Here is a 20857-nt window from a genome sequence, read left to right as displayed (position 1 = left end):
TTTGAGGATTCACACACACACACACACACACACACACCGAAAGAGCGAGAGAGGCACAGAGCATCGGGGAGTTCAGTTTAAGTCCGTCAGCGTAAAACTTCCTGCACGGTCAAGTTCACTGAGGTCGAACAAATCAGGAAAATACAGTTTCTGATAGAGATTAAAAATAGTAGTGAAATGCATGAAATGTGAATATGTGTCATCTTCTGTGCCGCTTCACCGTGGCTGGCTCACTATCGACAAACACAATCATTCTCGTATTTGCAATTTGGTGGGTAATTTAAGACAACAACAAACCCAAAATGCATGTTGCTCAACTGCAGGGGAAACTCGAAAAATGCACAATGAGAACATGCAAATTCCAGACTAAAAAGCCAACAAGCTTCAAACTGGGTATCATGTCAGTGTGAGGCGAGAGTAACCCCGAAACTAAATGGTTGTTGCGAAATTATTATTATTGTAGTTGGATAAAATGGTACCGGAGATGGACAGATGAATGGTAGAAGACGCGCTACATTAATTTGGCCACCAATAATGATTTGCATGTCGGAAATAAACAGGTTGACCTTTTTCCACAAATTGCTTGAATCAGGCAATATAGCTGAAAAATCCTGTGCTGTGATTACTCGAGCAATATTCAAGCATTTATTCATGTATTCAGACACATGTTAGCATTTCTGTGGCGCAATTTAGCTTGGGGAAACAAAATCTACCGATGGAGACGAGGACACGTCTTCATTGAAGCTTTAGGAAGATCATAAGTAGTGACTGGAGTCTTCAGAAGCGATGATCTTAGTATTCGCCACGGATTTGGGCTCTTTGCTGTTGCGAGTCTCTGCTCTCTTTCACTCCGTGGCCTTGTTTACCCTCCAAATAAATACAGAATCTTATAACTGCTGCAGCCGACATTTCACTAACTATGGATCAGACTTTGTTTGCGGTGTGAATTATCACCCGACTCTGCAGGTTTGCGTCGCTCCTCTCTGAATTTCGTCGCGTTTCCCGCTCATTATGTACCGCATGCTGTTGTTTTGATGCTCTCTTGGCGCTCTCATCAGCCTCGTTCTCGCAGTCGTTGGCTGAAACACAATTTCTTACATCACAAAGCTTTGATGAAGCCATTGCGGGTTACCTGCTCGGCTCCTCGCGGCAGACAAAGACATTGATGGACACACGGGACCAGAAAACTTGAACTTCAAATTCATGCCAGAGTACTTGGGAATGTTGGTTTTTTTGTGGATTTTTTTTTTTTTTTTGCCACATTAAGAATTGCAGAGGAGATCTCATCTTTTGCCACTAGACTGCAAATCTTGTTTTTTTTTTGTTTTTTTATTGTGTCACTCAACTGTCAGATGATATTTCACATTACTATAACAGCCTTTGACATGCACTGTACAACCAGCCGGTTTATACTTCCTAACAGATGAATTTAAAACTCGTATTCATGTCTTTACCCCCTAAAAATGTAGGAAAAATAGACTTACATGTGGGTAAATTGTGTCTGAGAGGCACATGGGAGCAGCTGCAACGTAAAAAAAAAACTTTGATATAACAGGCAAACAGCAATCTCCCACCGCTGTATCTCTTTAGAAAAAAAAAGAAACCCACATTACAAAGCATCCTGCCACCTGTCTTGTTGACGGCTGAGCAAAATTTGAAAGCGCGGCTTTCACATGCCATTTGAAGATGAATCACTCCTTTTTATTCCTCTCGCTGTATCCCTCACTCTCTCTTTCTCTCTCTCTCTTTCCCATAGTGGTTTGAAAAGGCCCCTGAGTCTGCAAGGATTTCCTGGGAAAAAGATTGACACGATACATGGCGAGCGCCACAACATTGAGGTGAAAGTGGCCGAGAATGAGGAGACACGTTGTCTTTGTGATGGAAATGAAGAGAAGTTTAACTGTTTCATGGAATGCAACGTCACCTGTACTTTATCCAAGATGACCTCCATCTCTTTGAAGATCAAATGCTACTCCCTCATCTTAATCCTCCTTCTAAGATTACATCTATTTACATCTCCCGCCGCACCAAAGTCAAATTATGATCTCGCATGAGCCTGAACTTTGCAGAAATTGGCATGAAAATGCACGGTAGGGTGGATCCTGCAAGACTGTGATCTGCTTCCATCCACAAAAGGACACAGAAGAGAGACTTTATGTTTTTATGGTGTTTTTGCCTGCAACATAACCAAGATTGTAGAGAGAAGCAGCAGAAATGGGGAGGGGGGGGATGCCCTGCCTTTCTTTCTTTCTTTTTTTTTTCCTATTACTGACCGTGAGCTGTAGCTGGTAGTTTGAGAAGATGCTGGAACCGGAGGCTCAGAGCATGCCAAAGCTGATGTGAGGGAAGAAGTGTGGAGTCCAAACTAAAACACCACAAAGAAAAGCAAAGTACGGCTTCAGGCAGCTGCTCGCTTGGCAGACCACATATTTATTTATTTTTCTCTCAGAGAGCATATCTTTATATGTTTCAAAGGCAACGTCCTCACTTTGCATTTTAAAAATATCTTTATTTAAAGCCATTGGGTGCATAACGCATATCCTTTACTGCCGTTAGAAGCATAAAACATATAGCATAAAACATATAACAAATGGAAAAGTTAATGTGATCCTATAATTGGATTAATACCATATATTTGAAATTAAATACACATAAACTCAAATGAATCTAACAATGTTTGCTCCATTTTATATAGATAGATAGATAGATGGGTAGATAGATAGATAGATAGATAGATAGATAGATAGATAGATAGATAGATAGATAGATAAGGAATGCTAACCACTACACCACCACCATATTGGAGGCTTATATTATAGAAATCTGAAATATACTCTCTCAATTGATTATAATCATTCATAAAATCTGAAGTTTTCCATTCTAAAACATGAAACTTTTTATTTTTAGTATGTTTTATGAGTTAGAAGAAACTAACAACGTAAACTTTTCTTTAGGTTGACTGCATGCAGTCAGTTATCATCTTACCTGTTTATGGATGTAAATTCCATTGTGGAGATATTAAAGGAGTTCTGATTTGCATCAGTGGCTCGTATAGGTTTCCATCGAATTTACATTGTGGACTGTTGGTGGCAGTATAGGTCGGGGTGCTGACACCATAACGAATGAGGACTCTTAACTCACACTTTCAACTTCCACTTTATCATAATCTCCACCAGGGGCTGTCCAAGCATCACCCTCCATTCATCCATTCATTGTTTACTGATGCATGTTGAAGAGCTGCAGGATTATGGAAGAATGACACTTTAATTACATTTTAACCCACCGAGTCATAACTGGTCTCATGACAGGCTGCTGTGTGCAACCACAGCAACTCATAAATTAGTCTGTATTTGCAGTTAAAGTGTGAGATTATTTAAAAGGAGGCTGCACTACAAGCCACATGAATAGTATCTAGACACATATAGACACTTTCCAAGACATGCATACAGTTTCCTGATCTCTGTGCTCCTCCTGTCATTTTGTTTTTTCTTTGCTGAACAGATGGCCTTGTTGTGATTGGACACAGATGGAGTTTCCTTGGTAATATCTCACACAATCTTATATTTGCCCCGGTTTTGACTCCACAGCAGAAAATGATTTGAAAGCGTCATTGTCAGCTGCTGTCCTATGTGTTGTCGCTGCTGCTTAGACTGAAACGAGCAAGAAATAAGCCACCGGGGACGTCGGTTTTTACCGTAAATTGCCTGGATCCGTGCGGATATGGCGATGTATCTTTTCATGTTTGTTGATGTGGCAGTGCTGGGATTCAGAGGAGCCTCGCTGAGGTGTCATGGGAGTGATTCAGTTAAACATCTGTGATGGGAGGTGCCCACTTAATAACTGGTGACATCCTCTCTCTCGCTCTCCCAGCTCTCCCTTTCCTCTCTCTGAGCCAGCTTGCTACATCTGCACACTTTCTTTTTTTCTTTTGCATGGTGCACTCATACTACTGTACTGCTTCTGTGTCAGAAAACTGTTGCAGTGAAGGCCCAGCTGCCACCACTGGCTTTTAAAAAAGGAAATACTTTTGGAGTTGCATATTTGTCTTAAATGATAATGAAGCTTGAGTGATGACTCTCAGTGATACAGGGGGAAAATAGCCAAGGGCAATGGAGCTCAGGTCCTTTTATGGGCATCAGGCGGGTTTCTCTTTTTTTTTTTTTTTGCTGGTCAGGGGAGAATTTGACGTTGGCTGCGGGCTGGTGAGAGCAGGAACCAGATGGACTGGAAAGGAGTGCCAGCAAGCACAATGAACAATTGTGTATTAACATATATCTGTAATTTTTTTTTTCAGCAAGCAGCATATTTCTTTCATTCAGTTACAGATCTCTTAGTTATTTCCCCAACCCCTTATCCATCTGGTTTTCTCACTAATATTTACTTAATTATCTTCAACATAGCTCATTTGCTGCATTGACAATTGACACATTGACACACGTAAGAGTGGCTTTTATTTTAAAGCCAAATCCCTCACACAAATGAATTGAGCAAACGTGAGATTGAAAGCTTAAAAAAAGAAAAAAAAAACCTAAACAAAGAGGTGATTCTCTATTTGCTTTCATTAGCCTTATAGCTGGGAGGACAGACTTCCCTAGGGATGTCTCTCGGGGCCCCTGAACATGTGAAACTCTGGCCAGGTGGGTCGCAGCAAGGCTTTTGATCCCTCTCTGAGCCTCCTGCATATTGCACTCACACATACATGCAAAGTTACTTTTTCATGTATTTGTCATCTCAAATATCTCTGGGTTTATTATGAAAGTTGGTATTTTTTTGCCTGGGTTTTTTGGGGGTTTTTTTTGGCTCGTTGACTATGTATCTGAAAAATGAACTACTTTTACCAGCAACTCATCGTGTACCCTTTTGATTGTACAAGGTAACAATGTAAAGTGATAGAAATGTGCTGCCATTGAAAATCACACCAGATTTTAAAAGAAAAAAATCCTCCTTCACTAAGAAGTCTTCTCTGTGGCATAACAAGTTATTGAAAGTGGGTATTAAAAAAAAAACTCTACTGGAAGACATGGGTCGAGGCGAGGATAATATTTATTGAGGATGTTTTATAGTATGATCATTTTATGTCTTTTGAGGAGGTGATAGCCAAAAATGATATCCCTAAAAAAGACTTTTGGAAATATCTACAACTAAAGAGCTGTATTCTATCCTTACTATTAAAAAAAGAGACTCCCAATAATATCTTGCACAGTAATATAGGCCCTTACAATATTATTCATAGAAGCTGTTTACAATTAACTTTTCTTTTTTTTTTTAGTTTAATGGCTGGCATTCTATGTTAATATAGTTAATTTGTTCTTTATTATCTATATGTTTTGTATGGTTATTAATGTTCAAAAAAGCAATAAAAAGTGAATTCCAAAAAAAAAGAAATGTGCTGCAATCATTTCTGTGACTTTCTTTGTTTCCTTCTCAGTCTGGTATTTTCATTCCCTGATTATTCTTTCCACTCAGTAAGTTATAGATATTCATAATTGGCACAATCAAGTATATCCAAAACATTTATTGAAGCTATTCAGGTAAAACTCTTTGATGTCAGCTTGTTTAATGTGGATTATTTGTGGTTTCTTTCATGCACGAGATAATAAACTGCATATGTTCTAGTTATGGGTTGTCAGTGGGGATCAGGCTGCAATTGGCTGCTGAACTATTTTTTATTGCTTAAGAAAATAAATTTCCGCCCCCCCCCCCCCCCCTTTTGGTGAGTAATGCTTCACCAGCAGACTGGACAAAGCACATTAAATAAATGCACTTAAAGTCTAAGTAAGGCAGAGCAACCAGCTCTAATGTTTGGAGAATAAAACTCAAAGAAATATATATCCTTTATGTTTTCTGGCTGCAGGCTCTATGGATAATCAACAGGTTTCTAACTTTTGTGGCAATACATTTTATGTATTTCACTCACACAGAACTTTGTTACAAACGTCTTTATCCGATATTTTCGAGATAATCTCACTTTATCTATGGTACATTGTTTAGCACGCGTTAATACAAGTCAAATGAATAACCATGCATCGGGGAAATAGTCTCGATGTTTGCTGCAGCAGGAGTCCATCCTACGTTTGCATTTGTATCTTTGATAGTACACGGCACAGGGACATGGGGAGGAACAGGAGGATGATCGAACTGATGAAAGTGTTGGATCTTACCCAGGAGGCTGCAGGTATTTGGTATGCGCATCGACCATCTGAGCCACTGAGACATCCGAGATCCCAATCATCCATCACGTATGCACAGTCAGGCTGGAGCATGAGTTAATCCATTTTCAGTTGATGTCTGACTCTGCTGACAGCACTTTATTCTCAAAACTGCACAATCCTGATTACACTTCATTAAGAACAGAGCTCTTCTATGACCAACACACTTTTTTTCTTCTTTTTTAAAGGCATCTGTGATATCAACTCTTTTATCTTCTTCAAAACAATATGATGAAATGGGAGAAAACTGTCAAAAGGTTTGCTGGTGAAGCCTCTATAATTGCATCTGAGATGTTTTATCTGATGTAACATGTTGAAGGTATATATGTCAGATAAATTTTGCAACATAAAGCTAACTGGCCGGAGGCTCCAAAGGTCTTTGAATCGTTGACTGCTAAGCTAAAAAAAAAAAAGAAGAAGCCAGAAACCATTATGTTTCACTGCTTGGCTCATTCTATATAGCCTCTGCTGGTGCTAATATGGTTAGGACTTATATGTTGACGTGTGCCACAAGGTCTGACTCCTGAGGAGGATGAACTGAAGTTTGCAGCAGAGGTAAACACCTGAGCTCATGGTGTAAATACAGCAAACGCCGTGTCGGCCCGGAGTGTAATTCAACCCCCCTCCCCCCGAAATACGAACATGCCCCGACCTCAGCATCGCTTTTGGCGATCAAATTTGGCGACGATGTGATTCAGCGGCGTCGGCAATGTGGCTTTCTGAGGCCTCGACATTGTGTGCGGACTGGATGCGGAATGGTGTAACCGAAACATTCAAGATGAAGAATGACAGCTTTATCTCAAAATACATCATTTTTCAAAGGAATGAAGATAAATACATTTACAGATTGGTGGAGTGAGATGGCCGTGTAGCTCCTGCAACCCCCCCCCCCCAAAAAAAATACATTTTAATTCTTTGTGTCATTATGTCACACAGCAAGCACGTGGACACCACACACAAGGAACCAGGCCACATTCATTTCACTTTATCTTTAGAAAAAAACAACACACGCACACACACATGCAAAAAGAGCAGCGGCACATATGGTGCTCATTTCTGCACCAGTGGCCTAATGCTCTTAAGTTCGCCTTTTGTTCTGAACATCATTGTTTTAAAGGGGAAGACAAAGCGGGCCAGTGTCTGCAAGCTGCTCTTCTACAGTAGAAAGTGGAACACTGTAGCTATTGTGCTGGTTTTTACCTCACGAGGCCGTGTGTCTTCTGCAAAACTGCAGGCAGAGAGAGACGGTCACAAGTCGAGATGGAGTGTGTTTTAGTGGAGGGAATCCTTTATGAAACTGCACTTTTGCAACATTCATTCACAGTTTTCCCTGTGACGAGGTGACACTCGATGATCATGAAGTTAAAACACTGCTGCTGAACATGGAGGGAGTGCCCTGTGGGACTCATGTTGATGCTGTAGTGCATGACACTGTCCGATAATCCAAACATTAATCTTCGATACCACTTTTATCCACATGGGGTCATGAAGGGGCGCGAATCAGTAAAGTTAAAGTAAAATAACTCTTTCGCAAGCACAATTTCACAAGTTATGCTGGGGTTTGTTTTTTTTAATGGCTCCATCTTGGTGATAGATACAGTGAAATACCCAAAAGACAAGTCTTATATTTGTAGCTCATGTTTTGTGTCTGAATTTTGACTGTTGCATCACAGATGTCTTGTCTTGGCTCTCCTGCTGTTCTTAAAACAGTTTGATCCTTACGGAATAAATTAGACATAACAACTGGGGGGAGGGGGAAAACTAATGTTCAACTTGTCATTTTACTCGCAAGGTTGCAAATTTATTCTATTTGGATTGTATCCGTATGTTTTCTATCCCTGTCCTCGTGGTTTGTTTTTCACATTATACAATATTATCATTAATGGCTGTTGAGAAGAAAATAGGCAATTAAATTGTACATTCAACTCCCCCAGCCTCCTATTCACAAACAGAAAACAATCTGCAAAGAACCTCAATGTCATCTTTGATTTCTCTTCCATCCATGTTTCTTTCAGCTCCGGTTGATATCCAAAATAAAATGTATTATATCTAGTTCACTAAAGAATAAATAAATAATGACTGTACTTCTCTCGTCGCTGGTGTAAATAAAAACCAGTACAGAACTCAGCATCTCACAGGTTTTAACAGGCATCAGCAACTCACCCTCATCTTACTTTTTTTCCATGAGCTCCCTTTTTTAAAATTTTAGAATTGATTTCAAAGATCCTGTCGTATGCAAAATTAATTTAATAATGGTTTTCTAACAGTAATATGTGTTTCTAAGAGACTGAGGCCCCAGAAGTGAAGAAGAAGGCACTCTTAGAATACAAAATTGTTGGACCGCTGGCGCCAATGGAACCTATTGTACTTATAGCTTCTAGGACACATCTGGGCTTGACACCCAGCAAAATTTATGAGACTAACATCCTGATAATCCCACCGTGAAATGAATGCATTTTGATTTATTTTCTTTTAAAGCACTTTGCATTAACCCCAAAAGATTAACGCTGGGAGAAGGTGGCCCCTAAAACCTCATGATTTCCGCTGCATCCAGAAGCTCTCTGGCGCCCCCACACTTTAAACACCACTTGCTATGCAGCATTTTCAGAGAAGTTACATTAATCATTTGCTGTAACATACCTGACTATTAAATATATTTTTAAGCATGTTTCAATAATGACTACCACTGTGGCACATCTTGCCACTCATGCACTCCCCCTTCCTTCCTTCCTTTCTTCCACTCAACATTAACTTTTCATCCCTCCAGATGTTTAATTTCGTTTGAAAGCAGAAAGTCTACTTGGATGTGACACATTTTCATTTTTGCTTTAAGATCACAGTCTGCAGACCGAAACTGAGCCTGGAGAGGACGTGCGGTCACGTCTTGAAGGGAGGGGCTTGATCGAGTGTTCAGCTCTGGGTTTTTTTTTTTTTTTTTTTAATCATTGAGTGCAGTGGAGGACCGACTGCAGACTGGATCCCCTCTCCTCTCCTCTCCTCCTCCTCTCTCTCTCTCTCTCTCTCTCTCTCTCGCGACTCTCTCAGCTCTACTTTGTCCGGTTAAGATCCGCAGGTAAGTGCAAAACAACCCCCCCTACAAGAAAAACAAACTTTATTTGGATGCGTGGCTGCGGATGCTGAAGCGATCGACGCGTAAAAAAAACTGACAGATGATCCCGGAGCGCGCATGGATTGTACTTTTCACAGGATATCTCTCTCTCGGCTGTAAGCCGCTCCCCCTTTTGTGCGCTTTTTCACTCCTCAACAAAAAAAAGAAAGAAAAGAAAACCACAATAAAAGTAAATCGCGATTTCTAGTGGGGGGGAGAGAAAAAAAGTTTCCAATAGTTTGTAAGATGTTACTGCGTAAAGGGGGGAAAGCGTGATGTGATGTTTTAATAATTCTTCTGATTGTTATCGAACAAAAGTATGAAGACACGGAGGAAGAGGGGGAGGAAGGGGTGGGGTGGGGGGGGGTCTCTCTCCAAAAACCTGGGACAGACAACTTTTCCCTCAACCTTTCGCCTCAGAAACGGTGCTTGACGGCTGAGAAACAAGGAATGCAACTCCTTACTCGTATCATCGTACTTTTAGTCGCGTTTTTCTCTCAATAGAATCATTTCATTCCAGGCGTTTCCAAAGCGTGGGGGGATTAAACCACCCCCGCCTCCCTTCTCAACTCCTAACGGATGTGAGGATAAAAGCACGACTCCTCTTGTCCCGGTTAGAGGATTTTAACTTGAAATCTGGTAGTTCTTTAACTGTATCCGGTTTAATCTGTCTCCACCAGGGTTTAAATAAATTAATGGTGACTTAAGAGGGGGGAAAAGACATAAGGTTTAACCCACAGTTCAGCGGTGTAGTGGTTTGCACCCGTGCCGAGTGGGGCTTAGGTTCGAGCCCATTCTGTGTAGAGTTTGCATGTTTCTGTCTAAGAAGGTTCGTTGGATTTAAATGGAGCAGTGCAGAAGTCAAATAGCTGATTCCTTCAAACAAAAAAGAATTATGTTGGGAAAAGACTTTCTCCTGCTACTCCTCCTCCAAGCTTTACCAGAACCACTGCTTTAATCCATGCAGTTAATTAATGTCCTGAACTATCACTGCAGAATCCTCACATAAAGCTGGTTTTAGCTGGCGACCAGCACACTTCTGAGCATAAGGTCATGTTGAGATACAGAAGCCAGTTGTCTTTAAGCTTATGAACTTTGGATGCATTCAGCATCTCCTGCAGAACAAAAAAAGGGGGAGTCTTGTCAAGATATCACATTCCCTGCGATCCCACCACCCCTGAGGGTATGTCATCTCATTGTGCTTTAGTTTGGAATAAAGCGTTTTTATGTTGTTTATTTTTTTAATGACAGAGGAACCATTTCAAGTAGGAGAAAGTGGAGTGGGCTGCAGGTTTCTGTGCCTCTCTTTTATGCTTTCAGACCACAAACGGCTAAAGTGATTGTCCATGAAACTGTATCTGATAAATTGTGTGGTGTTTGGAAAACACGTGGAGAATGCCCTCCGCTCCTTATAAGGTGCAGACCCAACCTGGTGACAGATGATTGGAATGGCCTCTGGAATGCAGTGCATAACAGTCTTAGAGTACTACTTATTATACCCAGCAGTTCGAACCCGCTCATTCGCAAACTGCTTGGACTTCATTGGGTCAATGTGTTCACTTTCCATGTTCTTAAATAGTCAACAGCATTTTTTTCTTTTAAAGGTGAAATACAGTTTTAAATAGTTTCATTTCTAATGCTACTTACTTAAAGCTAACTTTTAATCGGTTTTACTGGTTTCATTTTACGTCGGCATACAATCAACAAGTTTGAAGCAGAAGTGGTGTGAGTTCAGTCTACCCTGAAGCCCTGTTTACACAACGTTTCAAGTGAAACTGCATTGTTTCTGCGTTTTCGTTTGAGTTCATGAAATGGTGTCATTTTATGTTGCTGTTGTTTGTTTTATGTTTCAGTGGCAGTGATGCCACTCCAGAGGCCGCCATTGTTTTTATTGTCTGTTTACTCACTCATGTGCAGAAGAATATTTACTATAGCCGTGATGGGCATGTGCAGTAGCAGTGTCTCAGAAAAGTTGTTTTCTCACATTTACAAGGAGACCAAGTCAGCATTTTTATAAAGTTGCCAATCTGTAGCTCCCACAAAAAAAAACCCCATCTAGATATACGTTTGTTTTCATATTTTTGATTTTATAGCACAGCACACACACATTCAAATTGACTTTTATCTTATAGTGGGTTTCTTTATCGCATAGTCTGCTTTGTTTGTTCAGGTGGGTAAGGTTATCTACACTCTGGCACAGACCAACCAGCGAACTCTGGTCTGGTGGATTATCCGGTGGACCAGATACAGGAAGTGACCCAAAGAGAGGGATGTAGAGGTTGTGGCACATTTTTGGTAGGAAAAAAAAACAACTATCCAACAAATCTACCCTGGGGAAAACAAAGAAGAAAAAGTTAGAAAAATGTCTCATGGAGTAATCACAAGGTTAAAAATGTAAAAAGAATATATCAATTGGCTTGCATGGCCAAAGTAGCTAAAACAGCGAAAGGAGTTGATTAAAAAAAAAAAGAAGAAACGAAAAAAAATCGAATGTACAAATGTTAAGTTTTATTGTTCCAGGTGAATTTCATTCAGCCTGAACTGGGCAAAAACTTTTCTTGTGGTCTTAAAAGTTGCTGTTGAACGAAACCTTAATTGTATTTCCGGATGCATCTGCCAGTTTTGAGGCCTGTGGTCTTCTCTTCTTGTTTGATGAAGCTGTTGAGGCAACTTGTGGCATGATGTGGTCCTACAGGACGTGCTTGGTAAGGAATAGTTCACTTGATCGTTTGCGTGAGATATAACCTCAGAACATGGGCTTCAGAAAAAAAAATGTTTAGTCTAATAATATGTTGACATGCATCCTGATTTGATATACAAAACTCAAATGTTTTGTATTAGTTTTAGTGCAAAGCATTCACATTTATTGTTTTGAGTTTTTATTTCTCTGATTGTCGAAGTAATTTCCTCTGATGCTAATTAAATAGAGCAACCACTGGAAATTATAATCAGTATCAGCTTTTCATTTCACTTTGGCCAAATTATATCTTCTCGCGGGCTACTTTTTGTGTTTCACGTATGATTAATTGATTTACTAAAATACTGGAAATGGCAGTTCAGGAGCTAAAAAAATGTTTGGTTTTTTACTTTTTGAAACTCACTACCACACTAAAATTAATTTTGTAATAACTTATTTTGATAATTCTCTCAAACTGCAGAAAAATTGTTTGTCCACTTACATTTCAAGTATTTAGCCTATAAATGTTTGTTCCATTGATAATAATAAAAAAAAAAAAATAGACTATTCTAGGCCTCAAGTCTACAAAAGGACCTGTAAGCTCATTCCATGTGAACATAACAGTGTAAACATGGTAATTGGTGCTTCGCTGTAACAGGATAAAGTAGTGTAGAGGATGGATGGATGGATGGATGGATGGATGGATGGATGGATTACAAGCTCCAGTCTTGGTAATATGCAATTGGCAACAATAACGGGATTATTTGGGGAAACAAAATTCAAAACACTGAAAGTTTCGCGGAATTTTCAATAGTTTTTGGGTTCCCGACTGATTTAAACAGCCAACAATTTAATTTGTTTTGGTTTTGTATTTAGCTGATCATTCCATTCCCCTGAACCCTTTTAAATGCTTAAATGTGCAGCTTTACTGAATAACAAAGCGATTCATTACTTTTCTGTGTGTCGGTTTATTCAATCGATTTCGCTGTTTGAATTCCTCTCCGGTGTCAAATAAAGCCGAGTCAGTACTAACATGCAAACACTGTATTTACTCTATTTTTATAAGTGTGGATTTTTTATTAATTTTTTTTAATGTTTTGTTTCTTTTTTGCAGTCGTTTGCACGCATGTTGTTTCACAAGCGCACTCCCACGCATCTATTTCTGGGCTGAAACACACGTTTAATGGCAGGCTTTTACGCTATATAATGCGAGTAGTGCTTTGTGCTTCGCAGAGGGATTTTATAATTGGCACGATATGATATGGGTGCAGAAGAATCTGGAGGTAATTGCACGGAGTGATAACAGGGGTTTGGCAGTGTGGGGCGAGAGCCAGGGTTAGGACTGGGCGGGCAGGATGTAGGGAACACTGCCATGCATTTCCGGAGTCTGGCTCTGGACTGCATGGTGCGGTGAAGGCTTCTAGTTACTGTATGCTGGCTCCCTCCTCCCCTCTCTCTCTCTCTCTCTCTCCATCTTCTTTTCCGTTCACTTTCTCTCTTCACTCGCTGATTAAAGTTTAGATGTCGGATTGCGTGATTATTTTGCATCATTCTCATCAGCGTGCACAAAAGCATGAAGCATGTGCAGCTATGTGTTTACGCGCATGAATTATATGTGGCTTCTTTGTTATAGCTTGATGCTACATACTCATAATCCACCACGCTATCAAATTCCAAAGCAGGAATCCAGAGTTTCCTTGCAAGGCAGTACTTTTTTCTTTTTTTTTTTTTAACCACCACCAAGCTCAGGCAGCCAACCAAGTGGCGAACTGAATTTGAATAGAATGGAAAACTGGCAGAGACGATATTGAAAAGGAAATGATCAGACTGTTCTGTTCGTTTTTTTTTGTTTTTTTTTAAATAGATGTTTACCTATTCTGTGTTCAGTATTAAGGTTTTTCCCAAATGTGGTTCGGTTTTCTACTGATCACATGCTGACATGTCCGTCCAAACATACATTGTTGCTGCACAGCAGGTGCCAAAGCTATTTTCTGGTTTCTTCTCATAACGGACCAGTGAAACTATGTCAAGCATGTTTCCTGTGCCTGGGTCTTTTAATCCCATGCAGATTTGTTTGGCGTACAAATATGGTCTGAGACAAGAGACCATGAACTCGTGGTCAAACCAGGGCTGGTTGTTGCATCACTGGTGTGTCCGTTTAGTCAGTTTAGGGGTTTCAGGTTTGCGTCTTTTCTCGACAACAGCAGGGGGTGTGTAGAGGGGACAGAGTCCCGTTCATTAGAAGCGGTTGTGATCGACGTTGCAGCGAGCGAGCGCTCATGGGATTCTGGCTCTCGGCTCGTTCTGTTCCCCCACTCTCCTTTGAATTCGATAGCATGTAATTTGAATGCGCTGCATCCAGAACCGCACACTAAGTTATATAATATGGTGAGTTTGGACGGACGGGCAGATGTTGGGTTGGAGGAAGGATTCTTAACTCTTTCCCCGGGTAACGATGGTCAGCCAATGGTAGGCAAAAAAAACGAGTCGGGTCTATTGTTAATTTGTTGCCCGGTCACATGAGGAGTTGAAACTTTAGATGGTGTTTATTTATGGAGTGAGATGTTTGTGATATACTGTATAAAGCACTCACGTCCAGTCCGACCCTTTGTGTAATCCACCTTTGTGTTATGTTTGTTGCTCCTGGTTTTGCAGTCAGGCTGACATGGAACAGCGATGTGAGGGGAACACGGGGCTCTCACATGTTTCTGACGCTGCTGATGTCTTCTGGATGATGAAGACTACTGCTTTTTCTGTCGGTCCTACAATGGATCTGTCACCTAATCAAGACCCTTATTACACAACGTTTTCAAGTGAAAACATTCAGCCTGACATTGCGAAGCTTAGAAAACACAACTTTTGTGAAAAACGTGCACTGCAGTCAATAGCTTTTCTGGATGTATGCATATAGAAGTACTTTTACTATCATCTGGATTAGTTGGGATGCATCTCTTTTTTTCTTTTTTTTTTTTAGTTGTGCTGGATGATAAATGGCAGATAAAAGACACTTGAATATTTACATTGCACTGTTCTCTGCATGCATGATTGTGTGGTTGAATTAAAAAAAAAACAATGGAAAGGGAGTCCAACCAATCGTTGTATTGCAAACATCTATTTATTTAGGGTTTGCAAATCTATCATCATCGTGATATATCTTGCAAAAGAGTGACAGAACTGCAATAATATATATTTGCCCAATCATATGAAGCCCTTTTTATTAATAGAGCACTACATGGCTACATTAATGCATATCGCATGTTTAACTACTCTCATACTCGCTCTATTTAATCATAGCTATTCTCATTTCGTAATGGTCCCTTCACTCTCCAGTGTCGTTGCTTTCTCTCCAAACTCGAACTTTGAGTCTCCTGTCCGAAGCCGTCACATGGGCATTAAAGACCCGTGTTTGAATTCCTCTGGGTTTTAGTCACACTCTGATGAAGAGGGTTTTTTTTGTTAAATTAACCTCTCACTCGTATCATTTTCTGACTTTAGTGCGATCACTCAAGACCAGATTACCTAACGGGCAGCGCGGCATGTCAGGGTTGGTAATGGGCATATTGGTCCGACATCTGCTTGTTGCCAGATGCAAAATCCTGCCAGAAGTTTCAAAGTTGTAGAAAAATGACGGCTGTATTTGTGGAGTTTTTCTTTGGTAGCTGATGATTTAATTCACAAGGCAGTCTTGGTTTATATCTTAAAAGGTAAAACCTCCACTGTTGCTCACAGGGTCCACATTTCGCAAGGTTTCTGCATGTGATTGATTGCGCGAGAGTGAGGTCAGCGCTCCTGAGCAGCACTTCTGATGTCATCCTACAAAGATGCATGTTCTCCCTTTCATTCCCCAGAACGCGGGGTATTCTGAGAAGTGTGCAGCCCGTGTTGAGAGGGGACATTTAGCCTTTGGGCTTCTTCTCATCTGATAAAACAAGCACAGGAAATGTCTTCCGTGAGCTGATTGGCCTGGTGTTTTGCTTCACCGTCCTCCCGCCGGGACCTCAGACGTGCACAGCGTGTCCCTGTGGCACAGGAAGAAGAAAAAAAAAAACCCCACCTTACATGTCTCTCCCCTAACAGCTACATTAGCTTTTCCTTTGCCCCTGCGCTCTCTTTCCTGTAACACCAATCTCCTCTACCTCAGCGTTTTTTTTTTCTCCCCCAAAAAGAAATGATTGCTATAACGTTCATTCTCACTTCACCCAACTCCGTCTCCCCGCCAACTTTCCGTTCTTTCCCCTCTGTCCTCTCTTCACCTCCGCTCTCCCCTCCGCCTCCTCCTCCTCCTTCTCTTCTTCCTCCCTTCTCCTCTCAGCTTTTTTTGTCTTTTTTTTTCCCCCAAAAGAGTCTCTAAATTAAACAATCATGGCTAATCAAGAGCCTGTCAAATCACTGCTTAAAAGTCCCGTCGTTTAGGGTAATGGGGAATTAGGGGGACGTGGAGGAAATAAGGTGATGTAAATCCCAGGGGAGTGTGTGAAAAATACCGCTCAGCGTGAACACATGACCAGTGAGGTCATGTGTTTACACAGTTAGCAAGGTTAACCGCTCGACGAATCGTACAGTGGTGGCGGGGTTGCGGGACAGACAGGGCAGCGTGCGGGTCAGTTCTCGGCCTGCCGGATTTCTGCTCGCGGTTGCGGAGGTGCTGTACGCGTTGAAGTGTGTACGGGGCGGCTCGCCGGGTCCACGTTGGACGGCGGCCACACTGGGAGCGAGAACTGGCAGGAGCGAGAACGAGCTCGTATGTGGTAATGATGGAAGTGCGGACTGACCTCATGCACATAAAACAATCACTGTGTCCTTACATGGGTATTCGCATGAGTCAGGCTTCGAGTGTAATATTGTTTTAGACTTTGGATTTCTTTTTTTTATTTCAACCAAGTATTTGAGCATTTATTTGAAGTCTCGGTGTGAGTAACTTGAGCACATCGCGGTGTTGTTACATGGTCTGACAACCGATGTAGGCCCGTCGGTCTCAAACCAATAATTATTTTTGCCGTCAAATTTGCCAGTTACTTTCTTGACTGAACTCTTTATAAGCTCCAACAGCCAAATAAACCCAGTTTACAAGAATCAAAGGCCGAGAAGAAAAGCGATCCTTACTTTTGAGAAAGTGGCACAAGTAAATGTTGCGTTCTTGACTTTGTTAGTGATGTAAATATGAGTTATCTATCATCATTGCCACTGTGTTAAGAGAGGGGCGATGATAATGCAAAATATTATCATACAAGTAGTAGTGGCATTTAATTCAGTTTTTTTAATTGATATGTTGTTCATATTGTTAAAGTATTACATAAATCACATGGAAAGTATCTTTATACTTAGTTTTTAACTGATCGGATGTGGATGTTCTGAAAATATGTGATTGAAAATAAATACTTTGGTCTCAGTTACTGGATTTTACTCCAATTGAGCCCAATTCAAAGTTGACGTTGCGCACCCACATGGGCGCGCTGATTTACAAACAAACGCTCTGACGATCATGTGTTAATGTACTGCAATGTGATTTATGACTTGTGAAAACACCTGTTATGTATGACTGCGTTTTAAAACGAGGTGCAAATCTGCTGAGAACTGCTCTTATTGTGGTAATTCCTCAGCTGGCTCCCCGTGATTTTTATTCTCTGACTTTATCATAGGGTTTGTAAGTCATCTAGTTATTTGCATCTCAATACCATTTCCAACAGATCATTCTCATTCAACATGGCCAAATGCAGACAGTCTTTACATATGATGTCACTCAAGAGTGTTATTCTGGGTTGACCACCCGCAAAACTGAGCATGAGCATGATATTGAGCATGATCTCTGCAGAATCACAGTAAATCAGGCCCATAATGAGTCAACACATTATAGATTCGGATTCTATAGAGCAGATTTTAAAATGTCCCAAAGCTGTTTTTATAAAGAACCATATTGATGCAAACGTGCAAATTAGAAACTTCACTTCCACTGCAGTGATTATTTAACTAATTTTCCTTCACTTCCTTGACCATCAGAGATCTATTGATTACCAGCTGGCACATGCACACACCACTATTTTACTGTACTGCAGGAATCTCTAGAAAGGTTCGCTCACCCGGCACTTAAAAAAAAATGAATACTTGAAATTTTGCAGATGACAAGGTATTAGAAAATGTGAACCTTTCAGTTCTTCAATAGTTTAATGTCATCAGGACTTTCACAGAGATTCTGTAGTAGAGATTACAGCAATAACACTTTCATTGTAATGTTGTAAAATCCCATCCATCCAAACAGAAAACTGGCAAGATTCATATATAAATTCAGACACATCACATAATCTAGTCTTTTGTTTGGTTTTTGTTTTCTTAAGTATGGTTGTTTTTATGTTGTGACGCTCAATGATGTGTTGATTAATTTTAGATTTCTATGTTTAATTTTCTATACTTGTTTTTTGTTTTTGTTTTGTCTTTTCAGGTCAAACACAACATTTTATGCGGTGTGACAAACTGAGAACATGCTGCTTTACTCTGACTTCATTTTTTACCCTTTTATAGCTCTGTTTTGGTCTCCTGAGGAAATTATCTTTTTTCTCTCTCTCTCTCTCTCTCTCTCTCTCTCTCTCTCCCTCTCCCTCTCTCTCTCTCTCTCTCTCTCTCTCTCTCTCTCTCTCTCTCTCTCTCCCTCTCTCTCCCTCTCCCTCTCCCTCTCCCTCTCCCTCTCCCTCTCCCTCTCCCTCTCTCTCTTTCTTGTCTCTGGCATTGTCGATCAACAGTTTTGTTCCAGGCAAGCAGTGCTCAGTTGGTTTATTACAGCATTTTGTCTTCAAACCAAAACAATTGCGTTGTGCACAAGAAAGCCAAAGCAATGAGCAAAACAACACAAAAATACTCTCTGTGGTTTTGAGGGATGGCAGCACTCTGTGATAGTTACCTGGAGGTCAAACACAATGAGTTGACTCACACAGCGTGAGCTGATTGATTCGCCATCAAAACGATGGGTTGCCAATGTTGTTCGAGTCAATTAATCATTCATTTAACATTTTTTTCATCACTTAATAAAATTTCACTCATTCGTAATATTTCTCCTTTCTGCGTCTGGTACTTAATGTCGGACATGTGTCTTAAGGCGAGGCGTATTGTTGTAAATGGTCCCCATCCAAGTTTCCCACCTGAACGGGCCGGCGAGGCAGCAGCTCAGTCTGGGGTCTGTGTCGGGGGCTGCAGTTCGGAGCAGTGGTAATTGTTTAAGAGTGCATTTATAGAGTGTACTCTTTGTGCCTCCTAATCAGAAGCATACTCAGGCATTTACATATGAGCCTCGGAGGATTGCTCAGGAATGCACTACCAGCAAGGCGAGAGGATTGGGAGTAAGAGAGTCGGCGCTCGCGGGTCGCCCCCGTTGTTGCCACTTCTTTCCACTTCACATGTCACTGCCTTGTTGAATTGAGTGAGGGGGGTTTTAAAAGACCAGTGTGTGTGTGTGTGGGGGGGGGGGGGGGGGGGTGAAAGTGATTAAGGCTGAAGATCAAGAGCGCAGGATAGCTAATGCAAAGCCATTCCTCCTTCAACACCGGCCGCAAATGTAGAGTATGCTTACACTTCTTAAAATCTCTTCCTGTATCTTTGAGCTATAGATACCAATGATTCCCTTAGAAAAATCCAAACCAGCACTCCCATCCATCCATCCACATAACAGTGGATTTTATAGATTAAATCAGTTTACGCGGCTTCGTTTCAGTGTGCGTTAGGTGATTTGTCAATTTTTCTCCATATACTCTAACTTGGGTCTGGCAAGGTGACAAGGAGAACAAAAATATGGCTTCAGAAAACCATTTTAATCAGACACTGCTCCGCAGGGACTGAGACTGGCATAGGAGAGCTCCTTACCTCATCAGAGCTCTGCCAGTGGTGATTGGGAGAAACACTCAGTCAGGGTTTTATTGAATAACCCCGGCTCTGTACTGGAGGGGCTTTACTGTAATAGAGCAGTGCTACGGCCGCCGAGGTGACAGCCAAATGGTACTTATTAAACTAAAGGGCTGATTCATACTTTGTGCCCTACTGCAGTTTAACCTTGTTGAAGGCTTATGGTTTGGCTGTAGCGCTGAAGTCCAGCCATATTTGTTTTTGTAGTACAGAGATACATGTGTGTACCATTATCCTCTGATCGAACATTAGAGGTCACAAAATTAATTTGTCTGTACTTGCAATTTGAGTTGTAATATGCACTTGAACTACAGTGTGATCGCTCAGTAGTTTCCTACTATGAGTGTACAAGGACGAGTCCTGTTCAGGGATAGTAGTCGCAGATCCCACAGGCTCTGCCTGTTTACGCCGTACACAGCTCTCCCCTGCACAAATTGAGCATGGTATCTAATGGAGTGTGAGCTTGGATTAATTACCCGACATTTAGACTAATGGCTCCTTCTCTTCTGATTAATAATGACACATGTCACAACGGAGAGGAGCACAGCATAAACGTATGAAGAGTGTAACACTAAAGTAAAATGACTGATTGGGACAGAAAACGATTCAATCTCAAGAAATGAAAAAACAGTTGATAATCCCTTTCCTGACATGTATGGTATAGTCCCAAAGACCAGTGGGCAACTGCTGGCCAGTCAAACAGTGTCTTGTACATGGGTAAACACTAATATTTCTTCTCCTGACCAGCAAGAGAGCGGACCTCTCCAAAGACCATTTGGTTTGTTTGTCATTGCTTTTCCTTTCCTTCGGTAATATTGATGAAGACATTGTTTGATGTTGAGGTCATTTTAATGGCAAAATTAGTGGAAACCCATTTCATCTACATGCAAGAATTTTTTTTTTGTCATCTCTTATAGTTTTGTGTGTCTGAATAAGCAATTCTAGTTGCTGAACTTGGCAGCTCATGACCATTTT

At 40.9% G+C, this 20857-nt stretch overlaps 1 protein-coding gene across 1 annotated transcript in view; it reads left to right on the top strand.

Annotated features, from left to right (window-relative positions):
- The first annotated feature begins 9165 nt into the window (after positions 1-9165).
- The window catches only part of cald1a (caldesmon 1a), a 60728-nt gene continuing 49036 nt past the window's right edge, over positions 9166-20857 (top strand). Inside the window, exon 1 of the mRNA XM_080518067.1 lies at positions 9166-9282. The gene's annotated coding sequence lies outside the window, so the exon portion shown is untranslated. The remainder of the gene's footprint in view (positions 9283-20857) is intronic.

Source organism: Blennius ocellaris (genome assembly GCF_963422515.1).
Source record: "Blennius ocellaris genome assembly, chromosome: 22".
NCBI lineage: Eukaryota > Metazoa > Chordata > Actinopteri > Blenniiformes > Blenniidae > Blennius > Blennius ocellaris.
The sequence above is the reverse complement of the archived record's forward strand: the minus strand, read 5'-3'. Positions and strand labels throughout refer to the sequence as shown.